The 25,064-nt window shown below is 35.6% G+C and overlaps 1 long non-coding RNA gene across 1 annotated transcript; it reads right to left on the reverse strand.

Annotated features, from left to right (window-relative positions):
• Positions 1-9,432: 9,432 nt before the first annotated feature.
• Positions 9,433-12,019, reverse strand: LOC132603846 (uncharacterized). The gene is made up of 2 exons (XR_009568553.1): positions 11,493-12,019; positions 9,433-9,997 (listed from the first exon to the last, which is right to left on the reverse strand). It is a non-coding gene; the product is annotated as an uncharacterized LOC132603846 (long non-coding RNA).
• Between the last annotated feature and the right edge of the window lie 13,045 nt (positions 12,020-25,064).

Raw genomic sequence — 25,064 nt, forward strand, 5'->3', positions numbered from 1 at the left:
CCCTTTTGGGAGGCACATTGCTTTCTTTAGTTTGCCTCAATCTAGCTAGCTCTTCTGGAGTATAGCACCTTCCGGATCTTGTCATTCCTGACTTCTTAGTCTTGTCAGTGATTGTTTACTTTCCTCGACACTCCATCACAGCTTGTTGATAATTCCATAGTACGGCTTTGGTATCGAGCACTGGTAACTGATTTGGTGCCTGAACTAATTTCACAGGTGTTGATGAAGCTCCTAATATCTCGACAGGTACAAAACCCCTTACCACTATAGCTGGAGAAGCAACGACTACAATACCACGATCTTTCCCGCTATCTACAGGCACTATAAATTTGGCCGGATCGTCATCACTTTCATCTACTCCAATCATATTTATCGAGGCTTCATCATGGGTCGGGAGTGGATTGTTGTCCACGTTTGGTGCCGATTGTCTGACCATGATCTGTTTTGCTTCAATGAGATCTTCAACCTTATGTTTCAATGCATAACAACGATCAGTGGAATGGCCTTTTACCTCCGAATGATATGCACACGTTTTAGTGGGATCAAAACTTCTAGGTAGTGGATCTATAATTCTACCTTCCACAGGATACAATAAGCCTGAAGCTTGCAGTCTTTCAAAAACAACGCTCAATGGCTCTCCTAACGGTGTAAAATTGCGAAAAGGTCTATTTGGGCGAGGTGCGGATGCATTGTTTGGATGATGAAATTATGGTGGTGGAGCTTGGTATGTTGGTGGTTGTGGAGCTCGGTATGTTGGTTGTGTGTTGTAGACGGGGTAGGAAATTTGTGGTGATTGAGGTTGGTAAGATGACAAAGCTTGGTTGTATGGATGTGACGAATATTGGAAATATTATGAGTGGAGAGCGTTAGACTGGTACCGCGGAGGTTGTTGATGGTGGTATGAGGTGCTTCCTAGAGCCATTACCGCTGCCGCTTCCTTTTTTTTTCTTTCCATTTCCGAGAGCACCAGTTTGTATGGCCTTACTAGTAGACTGCAATGCCGCTAGACTTGTTATTCTCCCTGTCTTGATGCCATCTTCGATCATGTCTCCAGCTTTGATCATTTCTGCAAAAGTTTTTCCCCCCATTGTTACCAAACGTTCATAGTACTCCGGTTCTAGTGCCTGAATGAAGAAAGTAACCATTTCTGTTTCCTCCATGGGCGGGTGTACCCTAGATGCTTCTTCCCTCCACCGTATAGCATATTCTCGGAATGATTCGGTTGACTTCTTATTTAATTTTGTAATTGAGATTCTGTCAGGAGCGATCTCAACATGAAACTTGTAATGATCCACAAAAGCATTTGCTAAGTCATTCCAAGTACGCCATTTGGTTGTATCTTGCTTAGAATACCACTCCAAAGCTTTTCCACTCAAACTCTGATTAAATAGTTTGATTCTTATCCCTTCATTCTTCCCCCCACCAATCAACTTTTCACAATAGACCTTCAAATGGAAGAAAAGGTTTCCTGACCCATCAAACTTCTCAAATTTTGGAATCTTGTAACCTGGTGGCAATTCTACCTCAGGAAATGCACATAATTCTTCATATCTCACGCTTTGTTTACTACCGAGTCCACGCAATCTTCTCATAGCATCTTCCAAACTTTTGAGCTTTCTATTTATCATTTCATCATTAACTGTCCTTGCCTCCTTTTCGACTTCGACATAATGATCAACATCTGTGCGACATAATCCTTGGGCTTGTGTCATGGGTGGAGCTGTGGCATAAGTATATACCGGCGGAACTTGATGCGCATTGGTAACATCATGTGCCAGCGGTATGTACTGAGCCTTTGAAGAAGCGGCTGTAAACAAAAGAGGAGCATTTTGAGTAACTAGGTGGGCGAGGGGTTCAAAATGAACTGGTTGAGAAGTGGTAAAATAGTTTGCTTGGTTAAGTTCATCCAAGTTTGGGAATGGAGGTGGCATAGGCAAAGTCTGACGAACCCCATGAGATGGAGTCATGTGTGGCGGAGTTTGAGAAAATGACCTCTTTTGAAGTACCATGCGACTTAGTTCAGCAACTCGTTGCTCCAAACGAGCAATGATCTCCAAATGTGTTTATGGTTCATTAGAGGATGTGGGATCACTCGTGATCGGTAAACTAAGAGATGGCTCAGATGAAGTGGTTGCATTGATCAAACTTTGCTCCATTTTAGAACAAGTCTTTTTAGTTAACCAGGTGATTAGTGATGAGTCAGAGTCTGATTTCTTGGCTTTAGACCGTGTGAAATATGGATGCTCCGCCAGTTCCCCTTTAGCACAAGTCAACCTTTTGTTTTGAAAATAAGTTTAAAAGAAAAAAGGTAAAATAAGAAAAGAAAAAGAAAACGAGTCAGTATACGGTAAGGACATGTTATTGCACATAAACATATTATTGCACATAATACATCGTGTTCTATAATGCAAGAGACCTCTTTATGCCAGAGGTAGGCCTAACGAACATTTGAAGGAGAAACATGTCTTTTATGTATCATTCCATAACTCTTCCTAAAACTAATTTACAAGAATAATAAAAATTTATTACATGCCAGTTAATAATACAATTCAAAGTTAATCTAAGATATCTAATACTTCATCTCCACTAATTCCTTTAGTTGTCTTCAAACCTCCGTCATTAATTGGATGCTCCACGACAACCTACAACAAAATGTTAGTTTTCCTAAAATATTTATCTATAGAGTACTAGGTCCACATATTCTTCACATTTGTCCTTCAAATAATACACATAAATAGTGAATAGTGTCACTTAGAGTCATAGACTCATTTGGACATTTGGTAAGGTTGACTAATGAACTCAATACACCAAGGGTATTAAGCCTTCTAGGTTTAAAATGATGTATGTCCTTACAAGGTTTTGGTTTTCGCTCTACCCTAGGTAGACTAAGAGTGGATTCACTAGACACAAGGTTCCCGAGCGGACTACTCGAGTGAGAAGGCTACGCGGTCACACGAAAAATCGGACACCCCGCGCATATGCCGACTCTCCTAACTTGGGTAAATTGAAAGAATTTTGCGGGTGCGCAAAACACACCTCGCGTGCATGTGTGATTGTGTGAATTTTCAGAAGTGGAGAAGTGAAACGGTATGACAGTTTATATAAAAACAGTAACACATAAACAGTTTATATCATACAAAATAACTATTAGCACATATAAAGGTTCATAGTAAAAGCAAAGTAAATATATACACAAAATCTTAAAAGTGATTAATTAAGCCCGTTATGGTTAGAACCTAAGTGTCCCCAGCTGATTCGCCAAGCTATTATACCCCATTTTAACCGGGTTAAATTAGAGTAAAACATATTGGTGACTCCTGAATTAATTAACTAATTTAAGAAGTCGCCACCTAATTAATTTGGAGGTGAATTAGGACACCTATTAATTACTTAATATTAACTCCGTTTAAAGTCCACTAAACTTAATATTCTAGGTAAGGGTTCAATTAATCTAAAGGGAAGGTGTTAAGCACCCTTTAAGATCCGTATTAAAACGGTTAACCGACCGGACTTAAGATTATTTAAAAGTAGTTAAAATAAGGCTAAGTGACTAATAAAAATTGACATAAAAATGAACCACGTAATTAAGTATATCACTATTAAGGAAAATCATTTTTTTTTTACAACAAATCAATTTGCTTGCAAAAAGAGTTAATTTTAACATCCTTTTGGAAAATATATTTTTTAGAATTTAAAATTTTGAAAAGAATACATACGTCTTTTAGCTCATGAAGAATTTAAACACCACGTAAAGCAAACTAGATTGTGATTTCTAAAGAAAACATTTTATTTCTAAGACTTACTAATATAATGTCCCAATTACGCCTCTAAATGGTTAGAATGTTTGATAACGTCCAAATACACTCCTCAAAGAGAAAGTGTACACGGTCGTATGCAATATATTTACCCAACTATGAGTCGGGGTCGATCCCACTGGGAACAATGTGCTAGGCGATTAAGAAAGTAAGGAACTTTCACCAACTACGCTAAAGCCAAACGATAGGTAATATTTTGGTTTTTGTTTGAGAAAATTATAACTAATGTGGAAATGTAAACTAACCTAGAAAGCGAGTAAAATGATCAATGGCCACAAGCATGGATAATAGGAGATTACACTCAAGTAACGATCCAACATATTTTACGATTTTACAACTAAGAGCGGATTTGTGTTGATAGATAATGATATCTAAAATCTCATTGAAAGTCTTCCAACCAAATCAATGAATTTCACTCTAAGCTTTTCCAAGCCTTAGAGTGTGATATTAGGTACAATCAATTTAACCTCAAGTAACTATCCTCTTCCGAGCTCAAGTTATTAGATGAGTTTAATGACCCAAATTCTTGTTAATTAATCTTTCCCAACCTAGATTTCCTCTTCCAAGCTCAATCTAAGTAAATGGGTGAGTCCTAGGGTTAGCTACTCCCTTTGGAAACATTCAAGAATGAGATTAATTAAATCAACAAAGACCCACTTCAATAGCAATAAAAATCATTCAATACATAAGCAAAACAAGAGTTTCAATCCAAACTTTAATCAAGAATAGTTTCACAATCAAGATTCAAGTAATGGAATAAATACTACACACTTAGATATGCAATACAAAACAAGGAATTGAAGAAAGGATTAAGAAATATCTCATTGAAGTGCTTCCAATCTTCTCCTCCAATATTGTAGAAAAACCCTAGCCTCCAAAACTTGCAAAATGACCAAAGATGATAATGTTTTGCCCTAGCCTCTCTTTTGTAGCTCCCCCCAATTTTTCCAAGTCCAAAAAATGTCAAAATCTGCCCCCGTATTTCTGTTTTTGCAATTCTGCCCATTTTTGCAAAACTGTCCACTTTTGACAGTTTTGCAAATCTGTCCCGTTTTTGCAAAACTGTCCAGTTTTGACAGTTTTGCAAAAATGTCCAGTTTGACCTCTTTTTGACTTTCTTTTCACTTGGTTTCTTCCGATCACTCATTTCAGCTACTTGGCTTGTTTTGCTCTATTTTGGTCCATTTTGATCCATTTTGCTCTTTTATGCTCTCCGGGCATCTTTTCCTACAAAACAACATAAAAACACAAAAAGTAACAACAAAAGTGCTTAAGGAGTCACAAAATCTTAAGGAATTAGCGTCGAATATCGCGTAATTTCACGACTCATCAACACCCCCAACTTAAAGTCTTTGCTTGTCCTCAAGCAAACTAAAACAAAAATCTCAATGAGGATCCATTTTAAGCACAAAAACATGACTATGGTTGGTACCAACAATTAGGCTACAAGCATGTGAAGCTTCAACCAAATAACTCTCTCATTCAAAATACAATTTCAAGAATGCAATAGAGATATAAAACTATCAAGCAACAACACTCAAGTTTCAATAAGTGACTCAAAACTACTAGCTTACTAGATATGCTCAGTTGACTCAACTTTGGATTTTTCAACATCACCAATCTATCGTAATCCATATGCCCTCACAAGAAAGAAAGTCCCAAAATCACTGTATTCACAACAACAACACAAGGGACAAATACACAAAGTCACTCACACTCACAAAGAAATTCTAGTGCTAACAAATATCACACCATAAGCTTGCCCTTATTTTCAATCATCACTAACTCAAGAACATTTAGTTGGAGATCACATAGGGACTTTTTAAGCTTGTAATGTAGGCTTAGGGAAGGGTAGGATAAGTATTTGGGATACAAGTGACTACGCCCTCCTTGAACACTACACAAAACCTTTCGTCCACTTTCCTTTTCATTTCAAAACAACACTCCTTCCTTTGCATACTAGTTTCCCCAATTATTCCAACTTCCTTTATAAAGTTCCAAAATATAATGTGCTAGCACATGCCACCCCCAACCATAAATGTTGCAGTGTCCTCGCTGCACATAATCAAAACAAAACATAAAAATAGAAAAAGGAAAAAAAAAAAAAAATTTTTTTTTTTTACTCACTGGCACGACCTGCGACCCCACATGCGAATCGCAGGTCTGACCTGCGAGTCGCAGGTGATGTCACCTGCTAATTTTTTATTTTTTTTACAAAGATACATTTTTTTGCACAAAAAAGTTTGCAACCTTTTTGTATTTTTCAAATTTTCTTCCTTTCTTTTGACTTTTTCACAACACCAACCTTCACCACTCTCAAGCAACACTAACACCCCCAACTTAGGCTTTTGGCCTCAAATTCACAATTTCATGTTCAAGGAGGGAAACGTTCAAAAGAGAGACTTTTCATCAAACATAGTAAAGGCTTGTAATGTGGCAATCAAAGAAAAGGTCATAAGCTTAAATGGGGTTACTAGTGATATTATTTATGCAATGGTAGGCTAGAAAGGCTAAAGAGGCTTTTTCAAACATCACAAAGATAGCCCAAGGTCATCTCTCCAACCAACATAATCAAAATTAGCATTGAACGACTAACCGGGCAAGTTCTAGATGATAAAAGTAAACACAAGATTTATTCAACAAACACTCACACACATGGCATATGAACTAGTCAAGATAGATTAATTTCACTTCCCAAGCAAGAACAACTAGTGCAATATCTCATAATCCAAAGTCAACACACTAGTAGGTAAAGAGTCACAAAATTAGCCAAAAAGTTGTCACACAGATCATTCTTTCCTATGCACCTTGCTTTTTAACTTTCACAATAATTTGGAGAGGTATTCACATTTCAATTTCACATGCAAGAGACTAACTCTATTAGTACCAAACAAGCCAAGAGTTTTCACATTTTTCCTCAAAGGAGAACCTACACCTAAACTTTCAAGACTAATGAAAGAAGCTAAGAAAGAAAATGAAATAATAAGAGTGACTAATCCACAACATGTCAAAAGAACAAAATTTTCAAAAAATTTGAGCAAGTTTCAAAATATAATGCGCTACCACGTGCCACCCCCAACTATAAACATTGCAGTGTCCTCGCTGCACATAATCAAAACAAAACATAAAAATATTGAAGAAAAAATTTTTTTTTTTTTTTTTTTTTGCTTACTGTCACCACCTGCGACCCCACCTGCGAATCGCAGGTTATGACACCAGAAAAGATTTTTTTCGCAGCTTTTACTGGTTTTGGGGGCTGTCCGGATATCCGACATGCTCAAAACAACTCCAAAAATTCTGAAACTTTGCAGATTAGTCAAAAACCATAAACTAAACTATTCTAAAAAATAAAATTTCAAAAACGATTTAAAACTTTTAAAACGATGGGTTACCTCCCACCAAGCGCTTGATTTAACGTCGCGGCACGACGGTTACCTTTACCACTTTTCCTTCCATTTGGAAGATATGAATTTGCGCCCCAGCTTTGAATCAAGATCATGATGACGCTCATGGGGCGGTGGTAGAAAAACAAGGAGGCCAACTCTCGGGTGTCGCATTTTGCACTTCTTGGCCCTTAAGTGAGGCATGTCATTTTGTCTTCTTGGCATAGCAAACTTCAAAATGAAAACGCTTTCTTCTTCATCTTCAAAATTCTCCATAGGCTCGGTTAGTTCAACTTCCATTTCACTAACCAAGCATAATGTTGAAAAATGGTTGGAATGTGGTCTAAGGCGCTCCATTTTCAAATTCGCTTCATTTTTGACATCCTCACCCAAAAATGAACTAGAGTCTTCAAAAACCATTTCATGAACTTTTTTATGCAACTCTAGTATCATTTCTTCAATCTCGGCATCTTGCATTATTTTTGGATTGGTCGGTTGGCAATTCATCATTAGCTCTTGAAAATCAATTTTGACCACTTTTTCATTGGGAACCAACTTAAAACTACTATCCATGAATATTTGATGTTGAGTATTGCATACCTCAACTTTTGCATTCAATTCGACTTTCAAGTCACGGATAGCAATTTCAAGGTTCTTCAACTCTTGACTTTGCTCAACATGGATTTTTAAAAATTCTTCCATCACCCTCGAAATGCCTTCACGATGATCCCCATAGACTTCAAGTTGTTGAGCTTGAGTCGTAAGCCAATCTTGGCTCACAATTTCCACTTTGCCAAGGCCTTCTTCAAGTTGAGAGTCATTCAAAGCTTGCAAAAATCCACCCTTGGAGAAATTCATGTTTTGGCCACTTTCTTGTCTACTTTCAACACCCTCAAGTTGTTGAGCATTATGAGTATGAACCAATGATTTCATTTGATCCTCCAAGATGTGAATAGCTTTGTCATTGCAATTAATTGCTTGCCTCAAGTCATCAAGTGGTTGCCTCAAGTCCTTAACCGCTAAGTCCTGTTTTTCAACTTTTTCAAGGATGGTCTCTAACATGAGCATTATCCTCTTATTTTGAGCATTTGAGGCTTCTTCCATTTCCATATCCCTACTATCATCAAAATCAAAACTAGAATAGTCATAGTGGGGGTTCGGGGAAGGGAAGGACAAATAAGCACAATTATCCCAATGACCATTTTGACCACCACACCTATCACAAATACTCCACTCATAGGTTTGGGATTGTGCGCACAATCCGCCCCCGGGAGAATTCAAACAATTTTGCCATGAGTGTGGTCCTCCACAATAAAGACAAGGGTCATCAAAGTATGCATAACTACCATCCGACCAATTTTCATTATATGATGCCATTGTTTTTTTTTTTTTTTTTTTTACAAAAGCAAAACCTGGACAGTTTTGCAGAGGCAAAAACTGGACAGTTCTGCAAAAACTGGTCAGTTTTTTTTTATTTTTTATTTTTTATTTTTTATTTTATTTCATAAAATAAAGCAAAGAAAGTTTGAACCAAAGCAAGTTAGCTTAAATCCCAAACTAACCCAAATACGCCAAATTGTTCCCCGGCAACGGCGCCATTTTTGATAACGTCCAAATACACTCCTCAAAGAGAAAGTGTACACGGTCGTATGCAATATATTTACCCAACTATGAGTCGGGGTCGATCCCACAGGGAACAATGTGCTAGGCGATTAAGAAAGTAAGGAACTTTCACCAACTACGCTAAAGCCAAACGATAGGTAATATTTTGGTTTTTGTTTGAGAAAATTATAACTAATGCGGAAATGTAAACTAACCTAGAAAGCGAGTAAAATGATCAATGGCCACAAGCATGGATAATAGGAGATTACACTCAAGTAATGATCCAACGTATTTTACGATTTTACAACTAAGAGCGGATTTGTGTTGATAGATAATGATATCTAAAATCTCATTGAAAGTCTTCCAACCAAATCAATGAATTTCACTCTAAGCTTTTCCAAGCCTTAGAGTGTGATATTAGGTACAATCAATTTAACCTCAAGTAACTATCCTCTTCCGAGCTCAAGTTATTAGATGAGTTTAATGACCCAAATTCTTGTTAATTAATCTTTCCCAACCTAGATTTCCTCTTCCAAGCTCAATCTAAGTAAATGGGTGAGTCCTAGGGTTAGCTACTCCCTTTGGAAACATTCAAGAATGAGATTAATTAAATCAACAAAGACCCACTTCAATAGCAATAAAAATCATTCAATACATAAGCAAAACAAAAGTTTCAATCCAAACTTTAATCAAGAATAGTTTCACAATCAAGATTCAAGTAATGGAATAAATACTACACACTTAGATATGCAATACAAAACAAGGAATTGAAGAAAGGATTAAGAAATATCTCATTGAAGTGCTTCCAATCTTCTCCTCCAATATTGTAGAAAAACCCTAGCCTCCAAAACTTGCAAAATGACCAAAGATGATAATGTTTTGCCCTAGCCTCTCTTTTGTAGCTCCCCCCAATTTTTTCAAGTCCAAAAAATGTCAAAATCTGCCCCCGTATTTCTGTTTTTGCAATTCTGCCCGTTTTTGCAAAACTGTCCACTTTTGACAGTTTTGCAAATCTGTCCCGTTTTTGCAAAACTGTCCAGTTTTGATAGTTTTGCAAAAATGTCCAGTTTGACCTCTTTTTGACTTTCTTTTCACTTGGTTTCTTCCAATCACTCATTTCAGCTACTTGGCTTGTTTTGCTCTATTTTGGTCCATTTTGATCCATTTTGCTCTTTTATGCTCTCCGGGCATCTTTTCCTACAAAACAACATAAAAACACAAAAGGTAACAACAAAAGTGCTTAAGGAGTCACAAAAGCTTAAGGAATTAGCGTGGAATATCGCGTAATTTCACGACTCATCAATGTTCTACGGCTAATTCTCTTAAGTAACCAAACAAGCATAGGTCAAACAAAGTAGCTAATACAAGATGTGAGGAAATTGAAGCAGAATTAATAATTCACCCAAAAAGGTGAACCACAAGTAACTAAATATTTCTAAAGATTGAAAATTTGATCCGATATGCTGAACGTCGAAGTGTGGGAGGGATACAGTAACGTCCCAATTCAATTATGGGCTGAAATGGGAGTTCGTCTAGGACTCCATATGCTCCAATGTGTACATGTAAAGAGACAAAGAAAAAGAATGGAAGAAGAAGAGGAATTAGAGAAATGATTCAATTCTAAAATATAAGAAAAACTGCAAAATAAGGCAAATTTGAACTAATATGAATTTTTAACAACAACATCTATATACTAGCCATGAGTACAGGTGTGAGAAGAAGCAAACGTTAAGATCATTTAAATATTTCAGCAACACATACTACTCTTAATGGTTTTCACACATAAATATGATTTTAAAATGTAGAAAAGAATTTGAAAGTCTTGATTTCTAATAATTTTTGCATCTACCAGGGATACATGACCTATAAGCCATAATGCCTACTATGACAAATTTAAAAAAAAATACGATTTACAGTAAACATTAAGCATGGAATCATATTTTATGTTTAAATAAAGTCAAAGGTCAACAGAGAAGCATCTCAAATATTCATTAGGCTAGATTTAGTATTTTAACTTGACATTCAAAGCTACATAATATAACGAACTTATACATATTAGTCATAGTTTACGTAGATCTAGGCTTGACATTTATTGGAATAAATAATACTTCTTGATAATAAACCTCAAGTAAAAAATAATAATAATAATAATAATAATAATAATAATAATAATAATAAAATAAAATAATCACCCAAACAGGACCTCATTTGGATATCTATATTAAAACAAACTCCTAATATCATGATATTTAAACAAAAATGATAGAAACAAAAATACAAGACTCGGCTATCATCTAGCTCACGTGCAAATATTCAACTAACAACATTGTTTACAAATTAAGTAGAGTACTGATACGTATTTGTAGAGATAATATTTTAAAAAAATATCTTCAAACAAAAAAATAAAAAAATAAAAATGCATCCGTATTTAATGTGAGAGGAGATGGCCTTGAACATATTAATTTCTACCATATTAAGAACACGAAATTAAATCCTAAGGTTTCGAGAACGATTTTAGTAGGGAAGAAGAAAGCCAAACGTAAGTAAAACGTATCCTAAAAATAGTCTAACTAACGCAGCAGATTTTGTTTTTTGGACTATCAAAAAATGAATAGATCTATGACATGATTTTCTGAACAAAAACAACGATATTAACATGAGAAGAAGTAAAAGAATGGTGTCGGATTATTACCTTCCACGGGAGCAATGAACGAGGCTTTGAGGTCTTAGATCCACTACCACTTCCCCAATAAAATGAGAATTAAAACTTATAAATAACTAAAGTAGATAGACAAGAGTTGAGAGATTTTTTTTGTTCTAAAAACCCCCTTTTCGGCTGAAACATAAAGAGATATTTATAGGCAAAAATTAGGGTTTTCAGATTTGAAATTTGAATACAATAAAGAAGGTCATGGGTGAGGCTTTGACTCTGAAAGATCCGTTTGAAAAAAAAAAGTCCTATCTCTGAAAAGTGTAGATTTCTTCAAAAAAAAAATGGGCTTTTAGCTTGAACAAATTTTATGGCAGAGGTGAGAGAGAATGATTTTTTTGAAAATAGTGAAATCATTGTGATTTAGGTATGAACACGCCTTGGAATTAACCCAAGAAGGGAAAGGGGTGGGAGTGGCTGCTGGATAGAATCAAAGGGTTTGAAACCCTACTTTGGAAAACTATACTAAATGTATAAGGCTATTTTGAAAGGTACTTTGGGCTGCTGTGTTATTTTGGGGGAAAAGAAAAAGAAATGGGTCAATTGGGCTGATTCTGGTGTCTAATAAGACATGGTTTTGGGCTGTAAGGAAGGTGACATTATCTTACCTCAAAATAATTTCTTTGGGCTTTATCATCTTAATAACTTAAACATGTTATGATTATAACATATACTATATAAATATTATATATATATATATATATATATATATATATATATATATATATAGCCAAAGTAAAATTATGAATATTATAAACTAGATAATATATGTATAGAAATACTACCAAATAATAATACTAGTAATATGAACTATACCGGTAGTAATTAGCGTAGTGACTATTATTATAGTTACTACTAATATGCAAGAATGATAACAACATACGATTATAATAGTAATAGTAATAATAGTACTACCAATATAGTAGCTGTATTAGAAATGGAAATAATTACACTAATAAGTAAAAATTGATTATTAATGACTAGGAAGCGTAAAGAAATTATTTAGAGGAAAAGTGGGACAAAATTGGGTGTCAACAAATAGTATACAAAAATTAGACTTCGTCTCCTACCAACTTTAACCCCGAAACTAATAAGAACTTGCTTATAAGCTTTACGACTTATAAAGATATTCACTATAAATATTTCCTCAAAAGTTATCCCAGTACATAAATTATATTCAAAATTATTTCAAAAAGTAAATCAAAAGAAAATTATATGTTAATTGACGTAATGAATAGTGATTTTGTCAAATTTCTCTCTTTTACCCCTTTGTCTTATTTATATATTTTTATGGTTGTCTTGTACATAACTAAGAGTGGTAAACGTGTGTCGATATGGGTGGGTCGAAAAATAGGTTAAACAAAAACGGATAAGCATAGACCCTAAGAAAAAAAAAAAACTTAAAAACAAAAAATTTCTAATAAAAAATTTAAAACAAGGAAATTTAAAAAAAAAAAAAAAAAACTTAAAAAAACACTTAAAAAAAATCTAAAAAAAAATAAACATTTTTAAAAGTAAAAATAATTGCAGAAATAAATCTAAATAATAATTAAAAAAAAAATTAATCATGTTTTGTAACTTTTATACATGTGAATGGAGGACAATTGATGGGTCAGTTTGGGCTCATTTGATGGGCCAATTTGGACTGATGATTAGTGATGGGTCAACTTGGACTAGCCCAAATCAGCCCATCTTCAAAACCACTGTAGCCCAAACCCATTAAAGTTTGAGCGAGTTGGGCGGGTCAAATGAGTTTGGGCTAATTTTGTCACCCCTACTTTACCCTAATACGCCTTATGTTTCTCGATAACCTTGACCCCAAATTCTCTTAACGAGAGATTCTAACCCATCATCCAACGAGATCATATACAATTTATACCATTCTAAGATCGACTAATTTTATCTTGACCTATCATTACCTTCATTCAGTATGCACTACGAAACATACCGTCCACATACATGATGTGCCTAATAAAGGTGATTGAATCTAACTCAATGTACAAAATAACATAATTATCTCAAGTGTAAGAATCACATGCAAAACCTTATCCACATAATACGTTCTTATTGACAAGCTAGTGGGGTCTGTGTTGTGTTTTCTACATACGAGCTAATTCAGTTTCTACATACGAGCTAATTCAGTGAACTCTTTCATTGAGCATCAACATTATATTCTTGCTTTATATCTCACACACACACACAAAGTAAGTGGTAAACGCCAATACGCACTACAGAGGCGGATTCAGAATTTGATGACTATGGGTGCCATCATTATAAAAAAAACTGCATTTTTCAAGAGACGAAATTTATGGACGCTGTCAATCTACACTTTTGTTAAGATAACCGCCAGACACTATCGAAAAACCAATTGAATTGAGTTTTCATTTTCTTAATGAAACTGACAGAACCGATGGAAGTCCGTTGGTTAATTCTTCTACGCGAAATAATAATAAAAATTCTAATACTGTCTTCTTTTAAATTTAATTAACCAATGGAGGTCGAAATATTCAAGGGAATTCATTGGTTTTTTTGTTCCAAGATGATAATTTTCGATAAATAATTATTTGTCGGTTTTTTCCCTTGGGAAAGGGCGTGTTCTTAGTAGTGCACTTTAGTAATGCAAACATACACTAGTTAATAAGATTGAATGAAGGTCTACATTCAGTCGGCTCGATTCATTTTGAATTAATTCGGTTGAATATGATCCGTTGTGCATTAGTTTAGTTTAGTTTAGTTTAGTTTAAAAACTTTGGTGCATAAATGAAAACATGATCACCAAAGCGAATAGTTTTGTCCAACTCGACTAATTTTCTCAATTCAAATTTTATCAAAATATGTGTAAAATATAAATAACATGAAATTTTCAACAAGCAAATACACCCCTTCAGTGTTCAATCTGCATATAGCTAGATTAATATCATGTCTGTTAATATCATAACTCTAAATAATTTTGGAAACTAAGAAAAGAGTAACAATGGGTAAATATAAAAATGATTAAAATTATATTTAAATAAGAATTTCAAGATCCAGAAAAAGAAAGAAAAACAAAAGCAAATACGTACAAAATATAATAGGATTGTGAATGAGAAAAGAGCATGAAAAAAACAAAATAAGAAAAAGAGTTTAAAGAAACGAGGAAAGGGAACACTAGGCTGGGCCACAAAGATAAATGGGGAAAAAAATGGAGAAAAGGACCAAAATCATCCATAACGTTTGGGTTTGGATCAAAATCATACATATTCTTTCACATGGTGCACTAATAGTACATTATGTTTGCATAAGTGGTGCACTTTTAGTCACAATCCCAAATAAATTTAACGGAAAAGAACAAAAATGCCCCTGAACTTTTAGAAAAGGTATAAAAATACCCTTTATTCATCTATTTTGCTAAAACTACCCCTCAATTCAACTTTTTGGCTCATTTATTCCCCTTGACTAACGGACAACACTAATTTTTATTTTTATTTTAAAAAAAATAAATTGCACATGACATTTTATTACTGAAAAATTGATTTATTCTTTTAAAAAGAAATCTGAAACCTTGGAATTTTTTTAAATTTGGAAAACTTTTTTTTAACGAGTAAAACCTTGACTAACGGACAACACTAATTTTTTTTTATTTTCAAAATGTGAAAAATTGGATTTTTATAAAAATCTGAAAAAATTAAATTTTTTATGGAAAAACTGTGTTTAAAAAAAAAACCAGAAAACTATCTTTTTTTAAATCTAGAAGAAAATTATGGAGTATTAGTTTTGCACATTTTACTTAAAAAAACAATCAGTTTTTCATATTTAAAAATTGAATTTTCTAAAAAAGAAATGGGGTTTCCACCCGTTAAATTTTTTTTTCCAAACTTAAAAAAATTCCACTTGTTTTAATGAAAATCCAATTCTGTTTTTTTTTATATATATATATATATATATATATATATAAAAAAGGCTTACTACATTTGTTTTTTTAAAGAAATGGATGTTGAAAAATTATTTTTCCTTATTCTACAAATAACGATTTTTCAGATTTCTTTTTAAAAGAATAAATCAATTTTTCAGTAATAAAATGTCATGTGCAATTTAATTTATTTAAAAAAAAAAAAATTAGTGTTGTCCGTTAGTCAAGGGGAATAAATTCTCAAAGAGGGGTAGTTTTAGCAAAATAGATGAATAAAGGGTATTTTTATACCTTTTCTAAAAGTTCAGGGGCATTTTTGTTTTTTTCCGTTAAATTTATTTGGGATTGTGACTAAAAGTGCACCACTTATGCAAACATAATGTACTATTAGTGCACCATGTGAAAGAATATGTATGATTTTGATCCAAACCCAAACATTATGGATGATTTTGGTCCTTTTCTCGAAAAAAATGCTTCGGAGTTCCGTGGTTCTCGATCATAGGACCAATTGCTTCAAAATTAGAAGCTCAGTCGTGGCACTAACTGTTACTAAACTGTATTGCAAAATTGTTAAAACAGTAAAAAATAATTTTTGAAAATAGAAACTGGACAGATTTTGCAAAACTGTAGAAAACGAAATTAACAGAAACTGGAAAATAATATGAACAGCATATGGAAAACCAAATCGAGCCCACTGAATTCACAGTGTGTCCTTAAGGAAATTATTCCCCTCAATGTACCCGAGGTTTTGGAATCTTTCCTCCCAGGATAGAACGATTTACTCACCAAAATAGCGGTACAACAAATTAAGGTGACTGCGAACCACTCGAAGGTAGTATATCACACGAGAGTTTTAAGAAGTGCAGAAAAAGAAGTAGAAGAATATCAGAAAATTTCGTAAGGAAAATTTCGGAGGATCAACAGAAATATATAGCCTGTTTGGGAAAAGGTTTGCAACTTTTCAGAAAAGTTTGCAACCTTTCAGAAAAATTCCGTTGGAAAAAGGGAGGGAAATGTTTAAATTAATCCGGGAAAGAAAGAAAACGGGTCGGGTCGCCGATTAGGATCTTTAATTAATTAATTAAATAATTAAAATTAAAGGAAATTTGGTCCAAAAAGATTATCAATCAATCAGATCATTTGACCAATCCGAAGCCGAAGCCAAAGCCGAAGCCGAGCCGAGCGACGATGACGGCGCGAGGGGAGACCCTCTTCTTGACCCTTTAGCAACACGAATGAGTGCTTCTACTTTTAAGTAGGAGAACTTTTCTTTCCACCACCTATGAGGGACAAATGCTTATTCATAAAGCAAGAGGGAACAACTCATTTTAACCTCCACTTATTTTCCCTCCATTTCCCATTCAACCTATCAATTAAACCCAACAATCCCCCACATGAATGGGGAATGGCTATAAGATAAAGGAATACACGAACAAGTGTGTGATATACAAGCGAAGATTAATTGCATCTGGATAAGTAGGTTTCCCTTTGAACTCTCCGTAGTGAACTTATATCGGATATACTCGATCAATTGGTAGATGTGATATCTTTGAACCGTCGAACTTTGTTGTATAACTAGACAACATAAGTCACACAATTAACCCTCAACCATCTATGGTTCTCACGGTGGTGTTCGTTTTAGCCAGGAACACCGCCTGGTTTCGTGAATGCATAGAGAATGGGCCTTTACCATCATTCCCCTTGAAGCGGCTTATACTTCACACTCACATAGGTGATTTCTAAATGTGTAGGCCTATAGACACACTATCTGGTCATGTTCTGCCAGACTTAGATAATCATTAAAAAACTTTAATTCTTTATTAACTCATTAAAAAGCCTTAAGGTTTTATCCTTGTTTCTGAACATTGTCATCATCACGAGAATGGGTTGAGTTATTTGACAATGTTGAACCGTCATTCATAACTTTGTTTGATCTCTTTGAACCTAGTTCTTGGGATCTCCAGTCTACTAGGTAGAGTTACCTCCATAATGACTTGTCCTAGGCCTTAACCCCATTCCCCTCGATGATCTTTCAACAGCCTCTCTAGATAGGTCTTTTGTTAGCGGATCCGATACGTTATCTCTTGACTTTACGTAGTCAATAGTGATAACACCACTAGAGAGTAGTTGTCTAACGGTATTGTGTCGCCGTCGAATGTGACGCGATTTTCCGTTATACATAGCGCTCCCTGCCCTACCTAATGGAATATCTTCCAAGAAATTTTGGATCCATTCAGCTTCTTCACCGTCCTTGTCTAAAGCTATAAATTCAGATTCCATTGTAGAGCGGGCGATGCATGTCTGTTTTGATGATTTCCAAGACACTGCTCCTCCACTAACGGTGAAAACATATCCACTCGTGGATTTAACTTCAGATGATCCGGTGATCCAGTTTGCATCACTATATCCCTCAATTACTGCGGGATATTTATTATAATGCAAAGCATAGTTTTGGGTGTGTTTCAAATACCCCAAGACTCGTTTCATTTCCATCCAATGAGTTTGATTGGGATTACTCGCGAATCGACTCAGCTTGCTAATAACACATGCTATATCTGGTCATGTACAATTCATAATATACATCAAACTTCCCAAAACTCGTGCATAGTCCAATTGTGAGTCCCTTTCACCTTCGTTCTTTTGAAGTGCAAAACTTACATCAATTGGAGTCTTTGCAACATTGAAATTTAAATACTTGAACTTACGGGGTGGGCGTTCGGTTCTTCGGTTCGGTTTTATTGAACTTCAGTTCGGCTATTTCGGTTTCGATTTTTTGAAGATGGACACCGAACACCGAACCAAAATAGTTTGGTTCGGTTCGGTTCGGTTTCGGTTTTTTTTATATGATATTAGAAGCGATTCCATTTACACTAATTCATATTCTCAAAAGCAACAAAACATAAAATTGACAAATCAAAATCAAAATCAAACAAACAGGATACACAAGAATAGAAAATCATAACAATAATATATGATTACTAGGTGTTATATACATACAGTAAGAATAATTAAGAAAACACATAAAAGACATACATTAATCCTAAAGACACATCCTAGTCACATTTCTTTGTTAAAGATATTTGATTTTCTCAATTGAAGTGGAAAATTAGGGATACAAAAGCAAAAGAGGGCTTGTTACAATTGGGTTTTTTTTGCTTAAACTTAATGGGCGTGGACTATTTTAATTTTTTTTTGGATAATGTATTAAATTTCGGTTCTTCGGTTCGGTTTCGTCAAAGTTCGGTTCGGCCATTTCGGTTTCGGTTTTTTGAAGGTGGACACTGAACACCGAACCAAACTAGTTCGGTTCGGTTTCGGTTTCTTGAAATTCGGTTCGGTTTTTCGGTTTTCGATATTTATGTCCAGCCTTACTTGAACTTATCAAGTACCTTTTCAATATAATGTGACTGTGATAATGCTAGACCTTGTGGAGTTTTATGGATCCTAATTCCTAAGATCAAATCAGCAACCCCTAAGTCTTTCATGTCAAATTTGCTAGCGAGCATACGCTTCGTAGCATTTACATCGGCAATATCTCTACTCATTATCAACATGTCATCAACATATAAACAAACAATGATTTCATGATTTGGAGTATTTTTAATATAAACACATTTGTCACACTCATTAATCTTAAATCCATTTGCCAACATTGTTTGGTCAAATTTCGCATGCCATTGTTTGGGTGCTTGCTTAAGTCCATAAAGTGACTTAGCAAGTTTGCACACTTTCCTTTCTTTACCAGGAACCACAAAATCCTCAGGTTGTTCCATGTAAATTTATTCCTCCAATTCTCCATTTAAGAAAGTTGTCTTGACATCCATTTGATGGATTTCAAGACCATATACGGCTGCCAGTGCCACTAACACCCGAATAGATGTTATCCTTGTTACCGGCAAATATGTGTCAAACTAAATCAAGGCCTTCTTTTTGTCTATAACCTTTGACCACAAGTCTTGCCTTATATTTGTCAATAGTGCCATCAACTTTCATTTTCCTTTTAAAAATCCATTTTGATCCTAAAGGTTTATTTCTAGGAGGAAGATCAACCAATTCCCATGTATGGTTGTTCAAAATTAATTCAATCTCACTATTGACTGCCTCTTTCGAAAATGCTGAATCAGAAGAAGACATTGTTGCTTTAAATGTTTGAGGCTCATTTTCAAGCAAGAATGTCATAAAATCTGGTCCAAAGGAAGTAGATATCCTTTAACGTTTGCTACGCCTTGGATCCTCTTCACTTGACGACTCACATTCAGTTTTATACGAATAAATGTTTTCAAAGAATTCAGCGTTATCTGATTCAATTACTGTATTAACATGAGTTTCGGGATTGTCCGATTTGTGAACCAAAAACCGACAAGCTTTGCTGTTTGTAGCATAGCCAATAAAAACATAATCTACAGTTTTTGGTCCGATTTTTACCCTTTTGGGCAAAGGAACTTGGACCTTTGCTAAACACCCCCACACTTTGAAATATTTCAAGTTGGGTTTTTTTCCTTTCCATAGTTCATATGGAATAGGTTGTGTTTTGCTGTGGGGCATTGTCACACCCCTTTTTTGCGCCCCCGCGCTATAAACGCGCAGGTTTTTATTAGTAAAGGGTTTTTCCATTTGAAGTGACGGTTTTGAAAAGGGATTATTTATTTACTCAGAGTCGCCACTTGGAATTGAGTTTTGGTGTTCCAAGTCACCTTATGAATCCCTAATCAAAAGGAAATGACTCTTTATTATGGTCCGCGAAAACAGAAGACCGGGTAAGGAATTCTGTTGACCGGGGAGAAGGTGTTAGGCATTCCCCGAGTCCCGTGGTTCTAGCACGGTCGCTTTATCGACTTATACTTAGCTTAATCTATTTTGGATAAATTATGTTCCCAAGCCTTGATTTGCTCGTACTTTTATTTATTGAACTTTTTACCCTTTTTTTTAATTCGGATGCGTAACCACATTCCGGATTTTTTAAGCGTCTCAAAATAAGATGCATAACTGCATTCTTACTCAAAACAAAATTAATTATTAAAAAGAGTTCGGCCAAGGTACGTAACCGCATCCTTGAGTTATTAGGGTGTCTCGAAATAAGATGCGTAGCCGCATTCTTAATCGAAACAAACATCTTAAAACGCGCCTAAAGCTCATCTAGCGTTAAAGACAATTATTTGTCTCTAAAATCCGAAACTTAAAATTATTTGGTTATTATTAATTTATTGTCGCGATCACATCGCGCGCACGTTTACATAATCAAGACAACTTGTAATTTGCGCCTCAAGTTTACTAAAGCTTTTGGATTTGATTTTTTAATAGTTAAATTAGTGGCCAACTGATTACTAAAAAAAAAAACTGATTTACGTAACCAAGTTAAACATCTGATTTTTATACCAAAGTTAAACAGCTGACCAACTATATTTTATCCATATTAAAACACGAATCTGAACATCCATCCAACAAACTCAAATAATCATTAAACCCAACACCAAACTCTAAACATATTAAGATCTTCCACAATCTAATCCAACATAAAGACCCAGCAAAACACTTTATGTCCAGTAGTTCAAATAAAGGTCCATGAAGGTATTATAACCCCATTTAAACATCAGCATGATCCAAACTTACACAGAAACGAAGATTATGCAAAATCAACGGCTCAAAAATAACTAAGAGGAAAACGAAAATCCAACAGACATATATGAACTAGTAATAATAAAAAATAAAGAGGAAAAGTAAGAAGTGGACCTTAATGGCGTAAAACTTCCTTCATTGTATTGATAACTATTTATATCTCCAAGCATTGGATTACAGAGGAAAAATGCGGACTAAACTTGAAAGCAAACAGGACCATGGACCTTTGTATAGATGAATCTTTGTTTAAGTTACAGGAACTCGATGAAGCTATTGACCCGCATATTTCACCGGCGACATTGAGCGGAACCAGCGGCCAGAAACCCCAAGCAGGACTTCAAACAACAACCTCGACCTCGTTAACTCAGCCCAAAAAACGAGATACGAGACCCGAAATCATAGTGGATTCAAGGTACTCTGTTTTTCATAAACTTTGGATGTTTAAGGGAGATGAAGATGATGAGCTAATGGTGGAGCTCATATGGTGTTGGATGACGGCTGAAAGTTCAGGTGTTGGAAGAGAAGTATAGTGGGCTACTGCTATCAAAAGAGTAGGCAGTCCCCCCCGAAAAAAAAACAAAGCTGCTCTCTATATTTAACGATGCTCCTCCTGGTTTTTTTTTTTTTTTTTTGATTGAATATGATATAGGTCCCTTCGTGGTCCCCACCCCTAACAATAATCCCCCAATTCACGTGTTCCTTTGTGCACAAAAACAGACCCTAAATCCGCGGGCCCCCTTTTTGCTATCCCCTTTTTATGAAAAAATGTTTCCACCAAAAACGTGACCCCCTTTTTCTTATTTTTGTGATAAGGTTTGTTACGGAGCTTTGTCATTATGTGATGAGGTGGTGTAATCCCATTTGCTCATCATTTTTTTTTTAATGTAAAAATAAAAATAAATAAATAAAAACAAATATATATATATATATTTAATAACTAATTCTAGATAACTGAAAAGAAAGAAAAAAAAATCTTAAAATAAATAACTGTCTAAGCAAAATTAAAACCTACAAAGCATATTTTTGTAATTTTCTTTCTTTAAAATACAAAACTTATACTCTAAAAATAGCAAATATTTTGTTCTTTTTGATTTTCGCAAATAAGCCTACTAAATAAAAATAGAATAAAATCGACACGTCAAGAATTAAAATTAAAAAAAATATTTAAACACTATAAGGTGAAACACACGGGGAGGGTCAAAAATCACGTGTCTACAGCTGTCCCTGTTTGATTGGGAACACGAAGAGTTTTCAAACAAACAAGTAGACAAAGAGACTAGTTTAACCCTACCGTTGTTCTAAAAGGAAGGGAAAGAAAGAAGATAATGCAACCGAGCCCTGGTTTTGGGCATCCTACATATCCCGGGTTATAAGGGAATCAGGTCACGTGTAGTTCAAGAGTAAGAAGGGAGATGAAACATATTGAGGTGAATAGTCGAGCGAGGTCCTGTCGAGGCTCCGGTCCGCGGTCCTATTATTACATCAAATGAAAGATAAAAGTTAAAAAGAAAATACAAGTACAAGACCCTATCTATGCAGCCTCTCTTGAATCTTGACTTGAACCTTCATGCTTGTTTCTAAACTTTAAAATTTAAAGTCATCCCTATTCTCCAGGCGGGACTCGTGCTACTTCTGACTGAACTTGAAAGCAACCCAAAGTACACCCCATTCTTCAGGCAGGCTCCTGAGCTTGAAATTGAAAAGCAGTTGAATGTTGACCCTATTATTCAGGCGGGCTCCTGAACTTGAAATTGAAAGGTGGCCCTATTCTCCAGGCGGGTTCCTGAACTTGAAATTGAAAGGTGGCCCTATTCTCCAGGCGGGTTCCTGATCATCCCATTCTTCAGGCGGGTCCTGACTTGTTTCCCATTCTTCAGGCGGGTCCTGACTTGTTCCCACTCTTCAGGCGGGTCCTGACTTGCTTCCCATTCTTCAGGCGGGTCCTGCAAATTACCAAAAACAACGAACACGAACAAAATTTCCTGTCCCAGTTCATACCAGGAAATTTTTTGGTGAGTGTTAGCAAAATTATAAACTATAAAATAATTTAATTATGGAAGTAAAATCAAATGTACTAACTAGAAAGTGCGTCCCTTAACTATACCCCCTTTTCCCAGGAGGGTCTTGATGAACTAACCCCCATTTTCCAGGAGGGTCCTGACAACTAAATCCCATTTTCCAGGAGGGTCCTGATAACTAAATCCCATTCTTCAGGAGGGTCCTGAGTTACTAAATCCCATTTTCCAGGAGGGTCCTGACAACTAAATCCCATTTTCCAGGAGGGTCTTGATAACTAAATCCCATTCTCCAGGAGGGTCTTGATAACTAAATCCCATTCTCCAGGAGGGTCCTGATAACTAAATCCCCTTCTCCAGGAGGGTCCTGAGTTACTAAATCCCATTTTCCAGGAGGGTCCTGACAACTAAATCCCATTTTCCAGGAGGGTCCTGATAACTAAATCCCATTCTCCAGGAGGGTCCTGAATTACTAAATCCCATTTTCCAGGAGGGTCCTGATAACTAAATCCCATTCTCCAGGAGGGTCCTGAATTACTAAATCCCATTCTCCAGGAGGGTCCTGATAACCTAAATCCCATTCTCCAGGAGGGTCCTGATAACTAAATCCCCTTCTCCAGGAGGGTCCTGAGTTACTAAATCCCATTTTCCAGGAGGGTCTTGATAACTAAATCCCATTCTCCAGGAGGGTCCTGATAACTAAATCCCATTCTCCAGGAGGGTCCTGATAACCTAAATCCCATTTTCCAGGAGGGTCCTGATAACCTAAATCCCATTTTCCAGGAGGGTCCTGAGTTTTGTCCTCGTAATACTTGCGCCTTGCATTTTTCAGAATGTACCTGCAGGCAGCGAATAAAATTTTATGTCCCTGTTTCAAACAAAGAAAAATTTGTGAGTTTCAAAACTTTGTGGTTGGTTTATGGCTTGTCTGTGAAAGCAACTGCTTTTTGCACTCATCTTGTTTGGCTCTGCTTTTAGACAGTTATCGCATCCTGTTGACCCACGGCATTACTGACTCAAACATGGTTTCCAAAATGTCTCAGAAGTAACTTCAACACCAGACCATAGATCTCTTGTTTCATAATGTCCGTTAACTCAAACTTTATTGAACCTTGTATTTCCCTGAATCCAAAACTTATTAATGGTCGACAGCTGGTTGAGTATCTTACGCCGACTGAATTTTGTTACCTTCATGTGCTAGCCAAGATGTTTTGCTTCGCAATTGGGAAAACTGGTAGCAAGTTTTGTGATCCTTTCTTACTTATCTCACAACAGAATGACTCGAAGAAAAAGCCTGAAATCCAAACGACGAAAGCAAAATAAAAGATAAAGATGAAAAGAGGTTAACAGAAGGATGTCCTCTTCGAGAAAGAAAAGAATGGGGAAAACTTATCTGAATGTTGTAGCCAGCTCCAATGATATGACATGCATTTTGGCTTAATCAGACTGATTTGTCCTTCCTAATTATTCATAAACTCTTACTAACCCTTTGACTTCGAAACCGAATGTATACACCCAACAACTGCGTCAAAATCAAGGCCTTCATACAATTAGTGGACCAACAAGTCTCACTCATGTTCAATTCTCTCAACTCCCCATCGCTTTATGGTGCTCGTGAGGGTTTTCACCAGTAAGACTCTCTCATTTTTTTATATATTTTTTTCATCTCACCATCGCCTTATGGTGCCCGTGAGGGTTTTCACCAATAAAACTCTCATTTTCAATTCTCTCAACTCACAATCGTCTTACGGTGCCCGTGAGGGTTTTCACCAATAAGACTCTCTCATTTTCATTTTTCTTCTATCTCCCTTATGCTGATGCCACAAGTGATGCCAATGATGCAAATGCCTTATACTCATAGCTTGCTCAGCCTTGACATTCTTAATGATTGATCTGAAGGTCTTTTATTTGGTTGTAACGTGGCTTTTGGATAGGGTTGGAAATAAAGGATGGCATGGAGGCTCAAAGACAATACAAAAGTAATAAGGGATGAAACTTACAACGTTTGGAATCGACTCAAAAAGAAAATAATAA

The sequence above is a fragment of the Lycium barbarum genome, chromosome 7 (genome assembly GCF_019175385.1).
Source record: "Lycium barbarum isolate Lr01 chromosome 7, ASM1917538v2, whole genome shotgun sequence".
NCBI lineage: Eukaryota > Viridiplantae > Streptophyta > Magnoliopsida > Solanales > Solanaceae > Lycium > Lycium barbarum.